This window comes from Lepisosteus oculatus, chromosome 11 (assembly GCF_040954835.1).
Source record: "Lepisosteus oculatus isolate fLepOcu1 chromosome 11, fLepOcu1.hap2, whole genome shotgun sequence".
Lineage (NCBI taxonomy): Eukaryota > Metazoa > Chordata > Actinopteri > Semionotiformes > Lepisosteidae > Lepisosteus > Lepisosteus oculatus.
Window position 1 is genome coordinate 17,678,207 of NC_090706.1, and position 20,161 is coordinate 17,698,367.

At 40.7% G+C, this 20,161-nt stretch overlaps 1 long non-coding RNA gene across 2 annotated transcripts in view; it reads right to left on the minus strand.

The window, feature by feature from the left end:
* The window catches only part of LOC107077602 (uncharacterized), a 79,511-nt gene extending 59,853 nt beyond the window's left edge, over positions 1–19,658 (minus strand). For both annotated transcript variants that reach the window (XR_011191132.1, XR_011191131.1), the window contains exons 1-2: positions 19,576–19,658; positions 18,357–18,549 (exon numbers count right to left, since the gene is read on the minus strand). This is a non-coding gene — a long non-coding RNA (uncharacterized lncRNA). The remainder of the gene's footprint in view (positions 1–18,356; positions 18,550–19,575) is intronic.
* Positions 19,659–20,161: the final 503 nt, after the last annotated feature.

The following is a 20,161-nucleotide window of genomic DNA, read 5'->3' on the forward strand; positions in this document are numbered from 1 at the left end:
GGATTAGGCAGATTACAGTGTCTGAACTACAGTACGTGAGAGCCATTTCAGCAAGCATTAAAAAAAATTAAAAGCAGTTACAGGAGCATGTGAGCAGGCAAAGAGCCCAGTGCAAAGCGCGTTCACACTGGCAAATTTAACTCGAGTCTTGAGATTTCCAAGGGTTTTTGTCACAAAAGGTTGTTTCGCTTTTTTCTGTTCATACAGAAAATTATAATCTGAGAACAGCCTACTGGGAGTCACTTTCTTTTTATTGAAGTTACCCAAACCTGAAACGCCCGAGTGATCATCAGATCTTCAAACTGTGGTGACCTCGGTAAAAAAAGGAATGAATGTGAATTGACAGCACATGAAAACCCTTCAGCTGCAGCTGTTTACCATTCAATGTAAAAAATAAAAATAAAATGCATTGACTGTGCATAATTCTATTCTCTGTGTAACCATCTGAGCTGTAAGCAGAGTTGATGGTCCCACCACAGGTTTTTCTTTTTCTACCTCGATTGACTTAAAATGTCATTTTACAATTCGGGCCAGTGAAGGCCTCCCGTTGAAATGCACAGGCAACAAGTCTGGGCATCCACACAACAGAGGGGGCAGATGACACGCTGGACTCCAAGGAGGCGTACGTCTCCAGGGGCTTGGAGGAGGGAGAGCCGGGTGGGAAGCTGGGAGGAGAAAGGAGCTATTGTCTGGGCAGAGAGGAGCCGCCACGTGAAGGAGCAGCCTCCTGCGTCTGCAAGACATGTGCTCCGGTGCTCCGTGACTCCTGGGGCTTCTCTGTCGGGGAGAGGTAGTGAGTCACTCGCGCCACACGGCGCGGGGCCAGAGCCAAACGATGAATGAGTCTCCCCCTGGAGAGCAGTGCAGGCAAAGGCGGACAAAAATCACTGTTTTTCTGCAGGCACCTGCTGTGAAAAAGCATTTTGTTTGCTTTCTTTGGATCCTATATTTACACCTGCAGTGACAGCAGCAGCAGAAAGGCTGGGTCTGAAAAAGAATCATCTTAAAGCATCGTAGTGCCTCTTCCTGGAATTGTGCTGTTAGAAAGCCCCGTGGCTCTTTATTGCCGGGAGGGTTAAGCAAGAAACAGAGAAGAAAGACCTAAAACACTGTTGAGGATTTGGCATATAATCACATAATAAATCACAAGCCTCATGGACTCCAACTGTACATGGAAAAAATAACTAAGACTGTACTTCTTATGAACTATTGAAATTGTTTTAAAAATCCCTTTGTTGCCATGGTGCGTTTAGAAGCTGCGAAAACAAAGCAGGTAACAATTTTTCATTAGAGTTTTCATTTAAAGCAAAATTGTGAGTCCATGATTTTAGTAACAACAGTCACCGATAACCCCTCAGGCAGTGCGACTGTACCGAAAGTAGAAATATGTGGAATACAACAGGAGCCAGTAACCCCCAGGACCACCATAAGTTCAAGTTTATTGTCATTATACTCATATAGAGGTATATAGTATAACAAAATGCTATTTAGCTAGCTCTCAGACGATAGGTAGTACAAACAAACAATTGTATAATAAAAGAAATACAGAGACAACAGGCAGTGTGCAAAAACAACAGGCAATGTGCAAAAACAACAAAAGGTAACAGGTAATGTGCAAAACAACATCAACATAAAACACGACCTTAAGCTTTATTAGTTCTTTCCAGGTGAATCGTTTTCAGGAAAGACTTTACAATGTCGCCCACATTTTTTTTCTACAGATGATACCCTTTTAACTATGGAATGAAACAACTAACCCATGCTTCTATCTAAACTTGCCCATTTATTTTAAGTATACTTTTGATGCAGTATATTTTTATACATTTTAGAGAGGCAGAACTTACCATCACCAAACAGCTTTTGAAATTCAATACATTAAGACAGCCCCCAGAAAAAGATCATCTTTTAATCAGTTTTGCTTCCTATATTTAGGTGTACAATTATAAAATTACCACAGCTTTTGAACCAGCTTTATGCCAGCTGGGAGAAACCCCACCCCAAAAGTCAAGGGATGAGGACCCAAGACTGACACACCCACATCTCTTTAACTAAACATTCCCAGTTCTATATCAGAGAATAACTGAATCCAAGTGACTTACATTAGCTTACATTCAGCCTTTTTTAAAAAGAATAAAGAACGTCAAACTAAAAGACCCTTAACCGCAGATGTATAAAAAGTGGACAGGGTAAAGTCGCAATCACAGATACATAAAAAGAAAAATACTCCCACCACAGTGTGCTTTGCAATTCTCACTCCATTAAGAAAAATGCTAAAAAGGTCTCTAGACAATAATACTAGCATATTGATCCAAATGGATGGTTACGAAAATGGTGAAAAGCACTGACCAAGTCAATAAGTAAAATAATAATTCATAAACCCAACTTGTAAGTGATTTTTATAGAATATACCTGAGCAGCTGGTATAATTAAAGGAACGTGAATTCTTTATTCCCTGGCACAGCTTTGGTGAAAAGAGTAATAATCCAGACACACTTGGATTAAATAAATATTTATTAACAAGGACAAGACAAACACTATGCTACAGACAAGGAAACATACAACACACAAGTTACTCCATTTACAAACAAGGTGTTTTAGAGGCCTAACATCTTAATCGCCCAGAAAACCACAGACTGCTACTTAGTATTAAACTCTTAATGCCTACAGAGGCCACATAAGAGATTAGCTGCCTTTCTAAATAAATGCAATTTAACCTGCAGTTAAAGCTCTCTCTGCACCATGGATGCCACAAAATTAATGGGGGTCTATCTCTCTATCCTAAAAATGCACCCTAAGCAGGAAAGACATCTCTAACTGAGGTATCTTTTCCCCAGGAAACCCAAGTTCCCTATATTGACAGTATAGCAAGATCTCTCTAGCAATCTTCTGATACTTAGCTCCAGCCAGGTTTTGTTTGAGCGATCATGAAGTAGGGGCTCTCACCTGGCGCAAGCTTCAAGTCCCAACTCCTCTCTTCTCTCTATTCTTTTCCCACATCTTCTTCTTGCTCTCCTCTTTACTTAATGTGATCTTATATGGTGTGTTTCTGTACTACTCATTCACAAACATTAACACACAACTTTTGGTGTTACCTAGGTATATCAAGTTAAACTTTACAATTGGTTTGGGTTCAGGAGACAACCACACATCCTAGCAAACATCCCCTCTTCCTACTCTGCCATGGTGTCACAAACTTTATCAAAAATCTAAGACACACTTCCCAGTCACCTAAAGTTGTAACAATATTGCAACGCAACGGGGGTTCAGGCGGGCGCCCTTGCTGCATTAGGTCAGCCCCCCACCGTCGGGGGCTCGAACCCGGGACTCCCGCGTCACTCAGCAGGGACCCAGCCCGGTGAGCCAAAGAGAGATCTCTCTACAGCCCAGTAGCTGTAGTCCTGCTATCACAGGGAAGGGCGCTCTGGTAAGCTGGCTCTTACACACCCTGATGGCCGTATGCGTTACAATATTATTCATATAGAGTGAAGTTTGCAAAATGTTTAGTTTTAGAATTTTTATTTCTAATTATATAAATAGAGAATGGAAATCTGAGCGAGCTTGATCTGAAAATGCGACAAACCTATAAGCTAATTTTCCTTTGATGTGGGAATACCTGGGAAACGATCCTAGAGGTATCATTTATTAATTAAAAGAATACACACCACATTTAAAGGACAATATAAATCATTCTGTGATGTTTGTGGCACCTGGGGTGTCAAACTCAAGCAGCAGTGTGCCCCTTCTCCCCTATGCCTCTCACACACTTGACCACTGTAATCACGACATTAAGGGGGACGTTTTAACACTGTGCTCAGGCCTGAAAAAAGATCAACAGTTGCTGTCCCTTGAATTGGCTCGATCCTTGTAAATCATCAACTTTAAACTTCCTTGAAAGAATGACAAATGTGACAAGCCGAAGGAATTAAGGACTGACCCACATGAAACACTCAGACTCTATATGGTAACCTTCCACCAGTGGAACCTGGAAACAGATCACTTACCTGGGGTCATCTTTTCAATATGTCATGTCCTAACGGTGTAATAATTTTACCCACTTAAAACTGAAAAGCTGCTGCAGGGTTGCACAGTACTACTTAAACCGATACTGCTGAGGTAGAAGGATCCCTGAACATGTGACTTCACTGATCTGGCTATACAAGAAAACCTCATTAAAGACTTACTAAGGCTATATACTAGTATCAGCTACCTAGCTGATCCCTTTTTTCAAAGGAGACATACAATCAATGAACTGGAAAATATTCATGATGCAAAACAACCTGCTAATACAACAAGAGAGCGTTACAATAAACACATCAATTTCATACAAGACTCTAACAAAAGGCCTGCAGGAATGGAAAACAAAAGCAAGAAAATTACTAGCCACAGAAATTCCTTTGGTAAGTTGACAAATTTCCTGTTTTCCATGGTTGAGGGAAGACACTAATTGTATGGGCTTTGATAGGTTTCCATGAAGCCACAGAAGCCCCTGTGGAGCAACGTCACACAGCAACAGTGAACCCCATCTGGAGCTCAACGAGATCCTCCAGTGTGTCACAGGGACAAGGAGCAACAAGCCACATTCAGACCCTACCTTCACCATGCTTCACAAAAGAGGGGCTGTGCTTAGGATCATTTTGCAGTTCCTCTCTTTCTCCACAGGTAATGTTATGGTTTGAGCATGCATTGCTGCCTCTGGAACTGGCTCATGTCTTTACTGAAAATAGACCAGGAGGCGAGACAGTAGCCTGCGAGTCGCGTCTTGTCAATCTCACTCAGCCTTGCATTGGCATAGAGCGCTTCCACCTGATTGCCCTTGCCGTTTTCCCAGGATCAGGCATGGGTTCAAAGCATTTTGATCTTCAAAGGCTTGAAAGGATCATGAGCAGGCAAGTCTGACCAAGTTTAGCAGACAGGAGTTGGTTTGGGAGCAACCGGCAGATCTCTCCCTAATGAGCAGGGATGAAGACAATCTTAAAAACTCCTTGAAGAGTGTTGGCAAATGCATTTGGACCTACAGCCTGAAAGTGACAGTAAACCCTTGATACTCATGTTTTCGCATTAAGAATGATAACAAGTATTTCATGTTAGACAATCAGATCATTTGTAACAGACGTGCTAATATTTTACTATCACACTGGACTTGGCTAAGTTAAGCAGGCATGCTAGCTATCTTAGAGGTCACCATATAAAACAAAATAAAATCTGGTACACCACATTCACCAATGTCAAAAGAGTATGGTTCTTGTATTGCAGGTCATATACCATTGGTAGCTGCATATACTGTAATCTTATAAAACTGTTCTTTTGTTTATGTGATAATTTATGTGATATTATTTTTGCCACAACATTAAAAATGAAGAACAGTTAGAAGAAACTGTGTTACTCAAACAGAGCTTTGTTGTCCCTCTTTTATTTACCTGGCAAAAGAGGAAGCATGCTCTTATCACTAATCAACATATTCCTGTGATATCCGGTTTTATCAACCACCCTAATCCAGCATAAACGCACTGCCAAAGAAAACTGGAATTTTCACTTGGGTGGTGTAATTTGGAATAACTGACATGCAATAAAATCACATCACAATCTGCCCCCCCCCCCCCATCAGTCATTCCTGAAAGGCTGGATTCCTGGTTGGAGGACCACAGGTACACCGATATTACGCTCTTCAAACACATGTCCCCCCAACCCCAATAAAACAAACACCCCAATTATCCTTCTCCATAATGTTAGTAGGATAGGGACAGATCCCAATAACGGAGGCAAAAAACAGGTATTTTAAATTCTGCATGACCAATATCAAAAATAGGTTTTAAATGAGCAACCCTAATGGAAAGACCAACATGCCCGCTATTTTTAGAGCTGTTCCCAGTTTGACCCCCAGGGTTCTCCCACCCCAAATTTACATAACTTTGCCCTCATTGCCATGCACCATGCTTCACCATGTGCTTTGTGTGATAATGGACTAGTTTTGGGGGTTGGGTGTCTTTGATCAATTCTTTCAAGCGTACTAAAGGCACAAGCATTGGGTTCTCTTGTTAGTGCTGTCCAGTCGAGTCAGCACCATGGTTGTGAGACATGAAAAGACCAAACAATTCAGCACTTGTCCAAGGTCTGAAAGAATTCAAGTTCTACACTGCACCACAGCACAGTGTGCTTCGTTCAAGAAGCCTAGCAAAACAAGTTCGCCAACCAGCTTTAAAAAAGCACCGCTGTTGAACTGATTGTTGGGCACTTTTTAAAATGCATACACAATGTTTTTACTTTTTAAGGAAACTGCAAGCGGTTTCTTCACACATCGATAAACCCTGTGAAACAGGACTGTTGCTTTCCTATCTGTTATTTTAAAAAGCAATGTCAGATCGCACTATTGACTTTCTGATGACTCTTGGTTAAGTAATGATTTGTAAATGAGACACCGTGAGGTAACTGCAGAATGTCAATTAATGGTTAACTAACTCAGCAGTCACTGTGCACCAACAAGATCCTACAAAGTCAGGCTGATGCACAGAACAAGAATACACTCACAGCCCTTGGAGCAAAGTGGAACAAAGCACTGGCCGAGCTGAGAACAGCAGGTACAGTAAAACCTCTGTTTCACAGAATAACAACAACAACAACAGCAACGGGGAAGGGGTGTCTGTTATTGTCAAAAGTCCATGAAATCACAAATTACATTTTTTTCTGTCTAAAACCACACTATGAGAAAACAATATTTACTACATATAATTTCTGCATCTTTTCACCAGGATCTTTAACAACAATCATAACAGTAAAAAAAAATGTTTCTGTGGCCTTTTTTACCATAAATATTTATTGTTTATCATATATAGTATGTACATTCCCTAAAGTATGCAACAAACACTAACCCATCATAAGCAAGTGACCTACCACTATTAGGCACCATTGATAATCCTGAATTTTAAACCTATACAGTATATATTTTTTACCTTATTTTATTATTTGTGCATTTCCCCGTTATTGTGGGGAAGGTCCAGTATATCTGACTTTACAAACATAATTCCCCTTAAGCAGATTTTGTAAATTGAATCCAAAGTCCATTAAACCGAGGGTTTACTGTATCATTAGAACTTGGACGACACTCACACAGCATATTAGGAAACTCACCAACTTTCCCAGCAACTTAAGAATAAAGCACATTTCAGCCCTTGACTGAAAACTAATACTCGGAAACACTACACTTCCTCTGTTCAAAACAATAAAAAGCAACACAACAAAAAAGTATCACTGGACTTAAGCGATCCTCACTCCTGATCGTGTAAAGTCAAAGCCCTGCACGTTTTATAAGGAACCCAAACTACTCGATGACTAATGGCTTGGAATAAGTTACAATTAATATTGACGATAAGCTAACTGCATCAATTATTAACTTTAAGAGAAGAACCCGTGGCCACGGAGCTGTGACACAGCAGTGCTAATGGCCATGCCACACCATCATGCAGCAATTCTCTTGTAGTCAACGCCTTTAACTGAACCACTAACTTACAGGAGCAATCATGCAGTGTATGGTAAATGAGTCAGCTTCACAGACCGAGTTAAGATGAACGAGTTCTTCATGAACCAAGAATAAATACTCCTGACACGAGTTTAGTTTAACTTACGTCTTTACATAGTACATAAGATATGAATGAATAACCTTCTCTCGGATAAAGGGGAGGTATTTACACCCAAAAACATCAAAAAATTAGTGAGCCAAATTGAGTGAATTCCGAGAAATTTCTTGAGGTGGCACAATCCAATCAGATCAGAGAGCTATTCTTGGAAACAAGAGCAGCTCGATCATGTCAAAATTTTGGACGGTTAATGGGTTCACCAATGTAAAAAAAAACAATAATAAAACACGCCTTCCCCCAGCCCAGTCGAGTGGTTGAACAAGCTGGGCCACATTTCTACTCCACAGAAAAATCCAAATAAATCTGAGTATCCTCTAAACTTCCTTGTAGCTGCTAGGAGCACATTCCTTTAGGGAAGATAAGACTTATTTGCCAGTGACTACAAAGCTGAGGTAATGGTAGATAAAAGCAAAACACAAAAGGTTTATTTAATCTGCACAAAGTCATTCAGTTTAGCTGCCTGGCCCCATGTTATCAAAGGTAGCAGTAATAACTGGAAAAAGTCAACAAAAGCAAGTTTTCGCCACAACAGGGGTTCTCTGCCCTTGTCCTGGGACAGCCCCGTCTCTTCTGGATTTCTTTCCAACCGAGTTCTTAATCACTGTGATTGAATTTCATGCTTGATTAGATCATTTTGATGTTTGTTTTCTGTTAAACTTCAAAAACACTCCCATAAACATTTCAGCTAACAGCTTAAGCCATGGACTCTCTAACAATCAAGCAGTCAGGGCCTCAGTATGGCATCTCAACCAAGGAGCCCATTCAAGAATCTAAAAGTTTCAGTTCCTTATGCTTTGTTTCACTGAATCATAACACCATCATGTAAAAATAGTTATTCAATTGTTTACATTCTTGTTCTTAAAAAATCATTACAAAAATACATTTTAATCAATCCCGTCTTTATGCAGGTCTAAAGCATTTCTTTAAAGTCATTAGTCACAGACACTTTAAAAAAAAGCAATATCCACTATCAAGAGATTATCAAACATCCGAGACAAAAATAAAGATTCTCCACAGCCCATTAAAAACATTCTAAAAATTAACAATGATGAATGTTGGGGTTATAAGGATTGCACAACATTGTGACTCACAAATGCAGGTAGCATGCTAAACTGGAGGTTTCAAATGCCATTTATAAATATTTGTTAAATATTAATCCATTTTTAGTAGAATCACAATCTGATGACTTACTTGATTAGACTTATTAGTCTAATGCATATTAGCAACAAACCCCTAATCATGACAGTGGATGGAACTATATCCTTAATTACAGGTTATCTGAAGAAAGCACCTTGTTCCATCTCTAATATCATGTAAGTGTATGAACATGCAATCTATTACCCATTTCTCTTTCTAAGTGTCTCTTTCTAAATCCTAAACTAAAGTTTAAACTAACCAAATCAATTTGGTTTGTGAAGTTCTTTCTCACACCCACTGTACACATTGCCCAAGAAAGTCCACAACTGACAGACTATATTGTGCATAAGAGAACACTGCAGTGGCATTTAAATAATGTGCTACAGACTTTTCCTTGACAGGTCTTGCAGCACATCCGACAGCCAATCAGAAATGTTGCAGTCAGTCACATCAGTCACGTCTGAATTCATACACACCTCAAGCAAAAAATACAGTTCAGTCGCTGCTATAAATGTTCCAGTTCTTTACACCTTATTAAACCTTAGTAAAAAGCCAAGTCCCATTCTGATGAATTTCTGAGGTGCATCTTTAGTTTGGCTCCTTGTGGAAACAAATTCAGAAAACAACATCATGTCAACTCTAAGAGGGCTGCTTTAAGGTTATGGTGGACAAAGCAGCTATTCAAGAGGTGCACTGTGGGATGCTAACGCAGATACAGTAAGCCGAGTCAGCTAACGCTGACCACTTCAACACCTGAGGCACAGTGTGTAAGTATTAACATACTGTGCGCAGCTTGGACGGCGCTCATGGGCATCACAAGACATACAATTTCTAAGCCTCCTTACAAGGTAGAAAAGAAACGGAGGATAATCAAAGAGAGATCACATCTGAGCTGTAGAAAACAAAACAATTAACCAATCAAGAAGAGCTCTGAAGTTTGTTTTGAGCAGATCTTCTGGAAAGGGAAATGGTTGAGGTACATTCAGCCTTGTTACAGTTTTTTTATGAAAAGTCTGAAATAAGTTGGAGGTAAGTGTGCTCTGAAGACAGGATAATTCCAAATGTACGGGTCTGCAATCAGTTTCAGATTAATTGGTAGAAAAAAAAACTAATTCCAGTTTTTCAGACCCAAATAAATGGTGAAAAACGCTATTCATGCCTCTTTTTTCCTTCTCCTGTTTGAATTCCACTTCTGTACTTTCAAAAAGACTTTCTAAAAAAGACGGACCAAATTCAGAAAAAGAAAATGGCAAGCTGTAAGAGGCTGTTAACACTTCACTTCTATTCTAAGCCCCCCTACCTTACCAAGGAGATACCAAATAACTACTGTACATGTTGTGCTCCTCAGACCTGGTGTTAACTAGCACTGAGAAATGTATTGCATATTATAGTAATTGTACAAAACCTTGGGCATAATAGCTTTCTGCTCATGTAATTGAACCATTGGTCCAATTCAGTTGAGTTACACCAGTAAGTCACTACTTGATACGTGTTCCTGAGCCACTGGCACACATTAAAGGTTCCATAATGAATACAGGATAATGAGAAAGGTATTGCTCCTCAGCATATTCGCAATTACAAGCGCAACTGTAAACAGGCATGAGACCAGACAGACTGGGATCTACTGCTGCATTTGGAGTTACTAACCTTAGGTCTAGCTCCTATCTCCTCCAGTTGCCAGCTTGCTACTAGAATTGTCAAAATAGGACACTATGGCCAAAGGAAGCCTAGCCAACAAGATCCAACTGGAATAAGCCAAGCTGCAGGGTTATTTTTACAGGGAAGGTTAAACGGGCAAGCACCTACATACCCAGCAACCTTCCTTCTCCTCTCCAGGCCTGCGTACCTACAACTATGCTACTCTGACAGGTTGGCTCAAAGAGGTTACTGAACCTGACCATCTTCCTCTGCTTCTCAATTGCTCTAAGTGCAATGGCCCTAAACGACTCGCTATATCCACTCCACCTCAGTGAAAATTGGAGCCTTTGTACATCTTTATGAAGTAACTCAGAAGTAAATGGGCATTCGTAAGGAGATCCTTTTAAATACAGTGCACAAAGAAGTAACAGTCTGAACCGTTCCCACTGACACTTGACACTTGGCTTTTGAATAGATGCATCAGATCTGAATAGCAGGAAGTGGGTGGAGGAAGTGCATCCACTTTGCACGGGGTATTGCATACGTAATGATCCCATTCAGAAAATACTTTTTCATCAACTAATCACGCACAGAAGCACAGCGATTTATCTGCACAGAAAAGAGTGAATCACACTATAATGCAGGCAATTAAGTGAGAGAGGACTCAAAACAGGAAAACGGCAGATGGCAGGAACCATGACTGACGTCTGCAAATTATCGGTTTAAACTCATAAAGAGATGGAACCGAAAGCAACCACAGATTTATACTGATGAAGGTGGGCTATCTTATAGAAGTGGGGTGCTGATGAGGCCGCTTAAAACTCTTCGGGGGTACAGGGCTTCTGATGGGCATGTACTGTGTGGGCAGGGTAAGCTCAGCGGCTGCAAGCTTGCAAGATCGAGCCCGGATGACATCACTGGCCAGCTCTGACCAGGATCCTCCAAATGAACGTGGGGAGAGCTGGGATTAGGTGGGCCCGGGCTCTCTCTCTCTCGGCTTTCCAGCAAGCATCATCTCCTGCAAGATTGCAGGTTTGCAGTGATGTCAGCAAGGAACACGCCAGCCCTGCAACCGGCATCAATTCCCCTGGTCAGTCGCTGTGGAGCCTGCAGCACGTCAAATGGCGAAAGATGCTGCAGGTGGGCGTGTTGGTGAAGCACAACCACATGATCGTTCTCTGGAGTGGGTACAGGAGTCGATGCCAGAGAGCCAGGTCATGACACACCCAGCGATTGCAGTCTTGTGGTTATAGAACACACAACCAGAGAACCAATAAAAAAAAAACATTTTCTCCAAGGAGCACAACCCACCAAAAAACCATTACATACACCAATAAAAACATTTAGGAAGTAGCCTATTGGTAATTAGAAGTTAAATAATCTGAGAATCTCACCCAGCCATTTCTTTACAGAAAATATACAGTAAGCTTTAACGACATAGCTGGAGAGTTTGTTCCACACTCCCACCACCCTTTGTGTCAAGAAACACTTCCTGTTCTTGGTTTTAAATTGTTTTTCACATGTTTGTCTGGTTTGTGTTTTAGTTTTTATTCTGAAGTCATTCGCTGGGTTAACCGTCAAAGCATTTGAAAGTTTTGAATACTATGTTCCAAAGATAAATATTAGTTCAGTTCCTTTCCTTAAGCCCAGAAATGTACCTGCTTGCTCTTTTCCGGACTGATGCCAGAGCAGCAATATATTTTCTATAATATGGCTTCCAAAACTGTAGACAGTATTCAATAAGAAGCCTTACTAAGGCATCCGAGTTTCCTCGTCCCATTCTGTTCACCATTTGAGCTCAGAAACCATTTCTAAATCTACACTCAAGCCTCTCCCTAACGATCTTATCTGATGAATCATAGAAAACTTCAAAAACAACGAAACCCTTCTGCTTCTTACTATACCTACTGTACAGATAGTAAGAGGAAGCTGCTCTGTTCACTCAGCAAGACATGTTGCATGAGGCATTCAGAGAATCTTTATTAACCATTCCAGACAGTATTTGAGAAATGTGGGGTAAAGGTAAAAAATGCAAAAAAAGAGGATGTGCCAATACACAAAAACACCTAGACATTATAGACTAACTCTTCTCAGATTTATTTGTTCCTGAGGGGGTGGGAGCAGAGGTGAATAAGCCACTTGCTTAGAGAAAAAGAAATCAATTCTGCCCCATAAAAGGTTACTTTTTTAAATATAAAGAATGCATTAAAACTAACTGCTGTACCTAACCAGAAGCAAAACTTTTGTTATTATAGTTCGTGCACGTCCCATCCAGGGTGTATCTTGCCTTGCACACCTTACATGCTGGCATAGGTTCTGGCTTCATCCGAACCTTAATCTGGAAGTGATGGATGGGTTTAGCTGCACATCTGAATTAGATAGATAGATAATACTTTATTAATCACGTAGGGAAATTGATGTGTTACAGCAGTCCAGCCCAAGACAAGCAAAACAGACATCAGAATAGTTATAAAACAAAAGACAACAAAATAAATAAAAATAAATACATAGGTGTGTGCAAAACGTGCTGATCATAGTCAGTGTAAAAACAATAAAATATGTGCAAAATGTGCATAGGTTTTACAGACTGATTGCCCAAAAAGTACAATGGAGTAAACATGCTGTCCATAGAGGAGCAAATGAAGGGCTAACAGTCCTAGCCTAGGGCAGCGTTTTACACCCTGACAGCCGCTGGGAGGAAAAACCTGCAGAAACGTTCCCTTGAACACCGTAGCTGTAGCAGTCTATTGCTAAATGTGCTCCGCTGCCAAGTAACAGTCCCATGAAGTGGATGAGAGGTGTTGTTCATGATGGCTGTGAGCTTGGTCAGCATTCTCCTCTCTGCCACCACCTCCATGGGGTCAAGGCTCATCCCCAACACAGTGCCAGCCTTCTTGATAAGTTTATTGAGCCTATTTGCATCTTTTATCATGATGCTGCTGCCCCAGCACACAACAGCGTAGAAGATGGCTGCCGCCACCACTGATTCATAAAAAATGTGTAGCAGTGTTCCACACACACCAAAGGACCTGAGTCTCCTAAGAAAATAGAGTTGTCTCTGACCTTTCTTGTACAGGGTGTCAGTGTTACCAGACCACTCCAGCTTATCATCCAGGTGTATCCCTAAGTACTTGTAGGAATTTACGCCCTCTATGTCCTCACCCTGGATGGAAACAGGGTTCAGCGGAGACTTATTCCATCGAAAATCAAAGATCATTTCTTTGGTCTTGCTGGTGTTAAGCTGGAGATGGTTAAGATGACACCACTCCACAAAATTGGTAATCCTATATATCCTATAATTGGCTCCTATATTCCTCCTCCCTCCCCTCTCTAATACACCCCACAATTGCAGTTAACCAACTTAACCAATAAATTAAGCAATTAACCAAATAATAGGGAATGTCTAGCACAGCTACCATTCACTCTAAAATCTCCTTCCAGGGGACATGCACTTTCAATGTGCAAGCAGAAATCGGCATGACTCAGCATAGCTGTCTCGCTTGGGGTTTGGGTAAAAAAGAAATAGAAGAAAAATTACATCAACTGCCTTTTTTTTTTCCATCACAGGCATGTTCGCTCCTCATAAATCAACACGTGCACCCTCCCCCCAACCACACAGTCATTCTAACCAGGTGCAGTAGGAAGAAATTCATATGTTTGAGGTGGATGAGATACTGTGTACCTTCTCAGCTCAGTCTCCGGCATCAAAAAGTTCAAGCTATTGTTGTTTTTTTGCCTTGAATTTCCTTGCAACACATACTGTAAGCCGTCATGGCTGGGAATACGTGTGCCCAAACTACATTTCCGGGTTTTGCGGTTTTGAGGGTTTGCTGAACATGTTTAAAGGCCACCTGTTAGGCCACAGTTTACTGCCAGGAAGGACTCCTTGCCCTTTGTTAACGCTGAATTCCCCTTTCTGACTTTCTCCCGGAGTGCGAGGGGTGTGACTGAGAACACTACATTCAATCACCACTTCTCAAAACCCAGAAATGCTCGGTTTGTCGAAAACCTAAGGCAGTGCTGCCAGGATATATTTCACCTTGTCAAAATTGTCATCTTGGCTGAGGGCTTGTGCTCAGATCTGTGGCTTTTAGGGGAGAGAAGTGGACTTGTCGTTTATGAAATGCACACAGACGCAGAGCATAAGCAAAGAGTAAAGTGACACAGATTAGATGTACGGGACTATGCACAGTTTATAAAAACAGACAATCTCCCCCAACCAAAACACTTTACTATAACTCTCATGCCAGGAATTTAAAGGAGATTTAAAATGTCTCAAACTGTTGAAAGACAGCGTCTTTCTAAGGTAGCAATTACCATTGAGATGGTGCTGTACATGAGAAGGCTCTATTGCCAGTTGTGTGGAGCTTGATCATATGCATGATAAGAAGGTCTGATTCAGCGTAACCCAGATTTAAGGAGTGCACTCATACTGTAAATCTTTAAAATAATCTGGAGCTGGACCATCTAGTGCTTTATATGTGAAAGACTTTAACATTCTGCTCACAAAGAGATGGTCTAACTGAGGGCGGAGCGGTTGCTCTGTGGCTAAGGCTCTACACCTGTGGCTGGAAGTTTGCCTGTTCAAATCCTGCAGCCGGCAGAGGAATCCTAATCTGTTGGGCCCCTGAGCAAGGCCCTTAACCCCAACTGCTCCAGGGGTGCCGTATAAATGGCTGACTCTGTACTCTCACCACAAGCTTCTCTCTCCCCTCCTGTGTCTCTCATGGAGAGCAAGCTGGGGTATGTGAAAAGACAAATTCCTAATGCAAGAAATTGTATATGGTCAATAAAGTGATCTTATCTTAATTTCCAGAGAACAGGAATTATGTGCACATGCACTTTACTTTTATTTAACACATGACCTACAGTCCTGGGCATACTTGAAGCTGGTTTAGCACCTTGAAATAAAGGTATGAATAAATACGACATCCAAAGTTACATTCCTAACTTGAAAAAACAACAACACTGGGTTCAAAGCAACACCATGGTTTCTAACTTCCAACAAGGTTTTGACTTCAGTAGCATTAACACACACCCTGCAAAGCTGATGCTGGGAGACTATGAACATAATACCTGTGCTTTCGCAGTTTACCATGTGATTCTTCTGCATGCACATCATATAGATCATACACTATATTTATGTCATTCAAACCCATGAAAGCAGGAGAAGGTGTGGTTGTCATGACTGCGAGACATCAGTGAGACCAGTAGCAGATTCATTTAATATTACAATATTATGATGAACTGAACAAGTTGAATTTTAATTTATACTTGCTTTGCTGTCTTCATGTGTATTGTACATACACGATGCATTACACGTGTAAAATGACTAAACTTAAAATGTTAACATTTAAATAACAGTAATGTTTAAAAATGTTGTTCATCCCACGCACAAATACAAGCTCTTTCTCTCATTCATTGTTAATTTTCAAATTTTAAGCGTTTCTTCAACATTCCAAACTACATTTTAAGTGCTCAACTTAACAGGTCATTACAATAAGCACTCTGTTTACACATTGAAAACATGAAAGTATGCTATTGTAGACTTGCATCAGCATGTCATGTGTTACCGTTGAAATACATTGATTCTTATGTCACACTTGAGCCTCCAGGGAAAATCTACAGCTTCCTGGTCCCCATTAATCCTATTCCCATTATTTATTATTGGAAATAATTCCCTGCTTAACAATAAGGACATTAAAAGGGGACTTCCACATTCCTTTTTAGTGGTATTGTTGTGTTTGTTAAATGGTTACTTTAAAAAACATCAGTCTATTTTTGGGCTTCAAAATCATGAAAGCAAGAACACACTATGCACACACGCCTCCGCTTCACACAATCAGAATCCCATCCCATGTAAACAACAACCAGGACAGAACGAGTAACTGAAACGCTTCTGGGAAATGTAGTAGGGTAAAAGTACTGTCTTTTCTAAACCAAAGTACTTGATTAAATGGTACAGTATCCAGAAAATAAAACACTTATGTCAAGTACACATCTTAGAAAACTATACTTAAGGAATGTAGCAAAGTATTTCTACTTTATTTCAGTTAATAGTTAAATTAGCAAGGGGGCTATGTCAAGGAAACTCTTCTTCTTTTGCATTTTGCTGCAATTTGTTTCAGTTAGAAGCAAATTTAAAAACCGTTTGAAAATCGTGCTGTTCATAAAATGGCATCTATAAATCTTGAGAAAACCCTTACTGGATTCTGTTACAGTTTATATACAGCTGCTCTCATAAATACCATCTTCCTCTGTCATAAAGAAGTTAAATGGTTAAAAACATTAACTGGGATTAACTGTATGGCATGAACACATTCTGTAAAAACATTTACAAGTAATCATCAAGAAAAGTAAAGCTTTAACTGCCATCAAGGATGTTACAGCTACTTTTTATCATTTTTATCCACACCCTTGTCTGAAACACAGATGGGGTAATTGTGTTTTGTCTCTCTACAAACAATAAATTGTGCTTTTTGTGACCATGAGCTTAACTGCAGCTGGACTGAAACTACATAAAAATGAACAGAAAGTTAACAAGACTAAAGTGGACAGTTACTAGTTAGTTAGTAACTAGTTATTCAAATGTACAAGAGAAACAAACACCAATAAATCCATTCCTTTATGTAAAATAAAATTAAAAGAAATCAGTGGGGAATCAATAAAACCTTAAAGTGGAGTTTTAAAGAAAGAGCATACACTTCTTCCTAAGGTACATAACATTTCTTAAAGACAAACAAAAGCGGCTGATCACCACCAGTACCACAACATTTAATCAAATTGCTCCTTCATGTGGTTGTCTGCAATACCTACCTAAACTTGTGCATCTCTATACTGCCTCCTCTCCTGTACCCAATAACTCGCACTGCCTCCTATTCTCTCACAATCATTCAGCTCTAAATATTAACTGACACGGCCTCCCCTTCTCTCTCTTCTACCCCTGCCTCCTGACCCCACTGGCAGGACACTTCCCTAAAACATGATAGACAATACTAAAAATATAAAATGAACAGCTTACAAAAAAAAAAAATCAAACGTATAGGGAACATGTGGGGTAAGCCTGCCATCTTGTGGTGTGTTTATGAAAGTGTGCCCACTGGTAACACCAGGACAGGAGAAAAACCTTAGCTACATAATTATATACACACCATCTTTATGAATGAGAGAGAGAGAGGGGACAGAGTAAGATTAATTCCTAATGCTTCCAAGATTTTAGTGTTTTCTGGAAATCTATAGAAAGTGTAGGGGTAATAAGGCATCAGCAACACAGAGCTGAAGATATAGGGAATCCAGAGATCTAGACCATGTCTGAATAAAAAAAAGACAATACAAACCTTAAACGTCAACATAAATTAGTGGAACCAAGAGTGAAGACAGTCCAACCAGTGACAAGAAAGTGAGGCCAGCAAGATGGACCAGAGATGAAAGAAGAAAAGAAAAAAGCAGAAAGGAACAGAGGTAGAAATAAAGACCAAAAAGAGAAAGGAAGCCTATAATCAGTCAACAAACAGCAGAAAAACAAAAATGTAAGACTTGTTTGTTAAGCTGCACTTAACAAATTTTAAGTGCTGGACTGCTCATAACAGAAATGTTAGTTTGCATTGTGTACTACTACCATCTAGTGCCAGAACAATGTATTCCAGGAAACCCACTGCCTTCTCTGAAGAGGCACAGATCAGGCATCGACAGCACCACAACCTGCTTGAACACTACTGTGACCCCATAAAATACTTTGGTCATTTATGACCCCAGAAATGACCAAAGAGGAGGATGGCAAGCAAATTGACACTGAAGATAAAATTAAAAGTTGACTTTTATAGGTTTCTTGGTGTCACACACATTTCATGCTACCATGCATGCCCATGGATACAGGCTGGATAGTCTGATGTAGAGCTGTTTAAACTGTTCTTTAAAGAACTGGTACTGTCACAGAAACCACCAACATACCTCATCTGAAAGGCCAACGGACGATGGGAAGATCGCACTGATTCAAGCTGCCCCTCTGCCATAGACTGAGACCTGTCGGGTAACCCCTGGGCACCTGTCAGGGCAGAGTCCTCCTCCAAGAGCTTTCACTGCAGGGGCGCCCAGTTGTGCCAGCACCCCTCTTCATGAAGAACATCTAGACTTGAGTGTGCAGCTGAAACAAAGCAAGAATACTAAGTCACATGAGCAGTCTGCAACTTCACTGTGCAAGGCCTAAAGAGATGACAATATTTCACACCGCATGATCAAAAAATAATAGTGAAGGGGATCCAATTCATCCACCACTGTCATGCGACAGCCCCACTACTCAGCTGATCAGGTGGAGACTTACTGTAAGAAAGTGCTTCACCATATGCATTTAGGAAGGCCAGAGGGGAATTTTGCCAGGACACCAGGGTTAACACCCCTACTCCAACCAACAGTGCTATGGGATCTTTAATGCCCAAGTAGTCAGGATCTCAGCTTATTGTCTTTATCTGAAGGATGGCACTCCTACAGCACAATGTCACCACATACTAGGGCCTTGGTTTGGAATATCAGGTCCAGAATGCCACCTACTGGTCTACAACATCAATTACAGCAGCAGCCTGGTGCTCTTTAGAAGCCTTCCATTCCATTATTGACCTGGCCCAGCCTGGCATAACTTCTAACATCTGAAAAGATTGGACTACAAGGGACAACGCATTATATACTGAATCATATACATATAGAAATAAAAGCTGAACCTATGAGCTATCCTTAGTGTCCACTCGGTTTTAGGAGTCCAACAAGCCAATATCCCATCTCCCCGGTAGCAGAAGGCTGCGGTCACTGCGTGCAGGAGCCCAGTCAGGAATGTGCAAATTCGGAAAAAAACTCTACAAGGAAGCGAAAATGCCCCTCCATGCAATGTCAGTTAGAATTTCCCTGAGGGTGAAGACAGTTCAAAGGTCTCTTCCATTATGTTTGTGGGGAAACAGTGAAACCCGACTGATAAGCACTGTAAGACTGATTAAGCGTATTAAAAACGACGGCGTTTTCTGTTGAGGATGAAACCCAACATATACCGTTGTGCTTTTTAGGGTTTGACAATTGTATTTGAATACACAGCTTGTTAAACAGCTCCTGCTCCAATGACATTTACTGAAAAGAATACGTGGTGAGCCAACTTTATCTTATTAATTTTATTTCCATTACTTACGTCTATTGCTTACTGCGTCAAGAGTCAAATCTTGAAAATCGGCCAACTTCACGTGCAGCTTCTCATGAGCTCTTCTCGGACACAGCGCGTAGCTAGCGCGCATGCGTACAGTCCGTCACGCGGGGAGAAACGGGCTTTTTTAATTAAGAAAACGTTTACATGTGCACTTGAAAACAAGCCCAGGGTTAAAGGACATCGGTGTCAATTTAATATAGCACAATTTTACGTGCTTTCCGTAAATGTGAAGGTTTTTATTTAAACCTTTGCGGTGAAGCTGGAGTCTATCCCCGAAAGCAGAGGACGCAAGGCGGGACGAGACACCAGTCCATCGCAGGGCAGACACAAAGCCCAGTTTTCCCAAAAGTAATTTAACTGTCTTTGGACAGTGGGAGGGAAACATGGTCACTTGGAGGAAACCCACCCAAGTTACAACCTAATTCAAAAGAATTGTGCAGTTTTTCTGTATTTTATGGCTCTTCCTGGATACATGTCCTATAAACTGAGCTAGGAAGATTGAACTCAAGCTGGAGGTTAGCTTTACATATTTAGGTCTTGTTTGTTTTCCATATGTATTCAAGATTATATA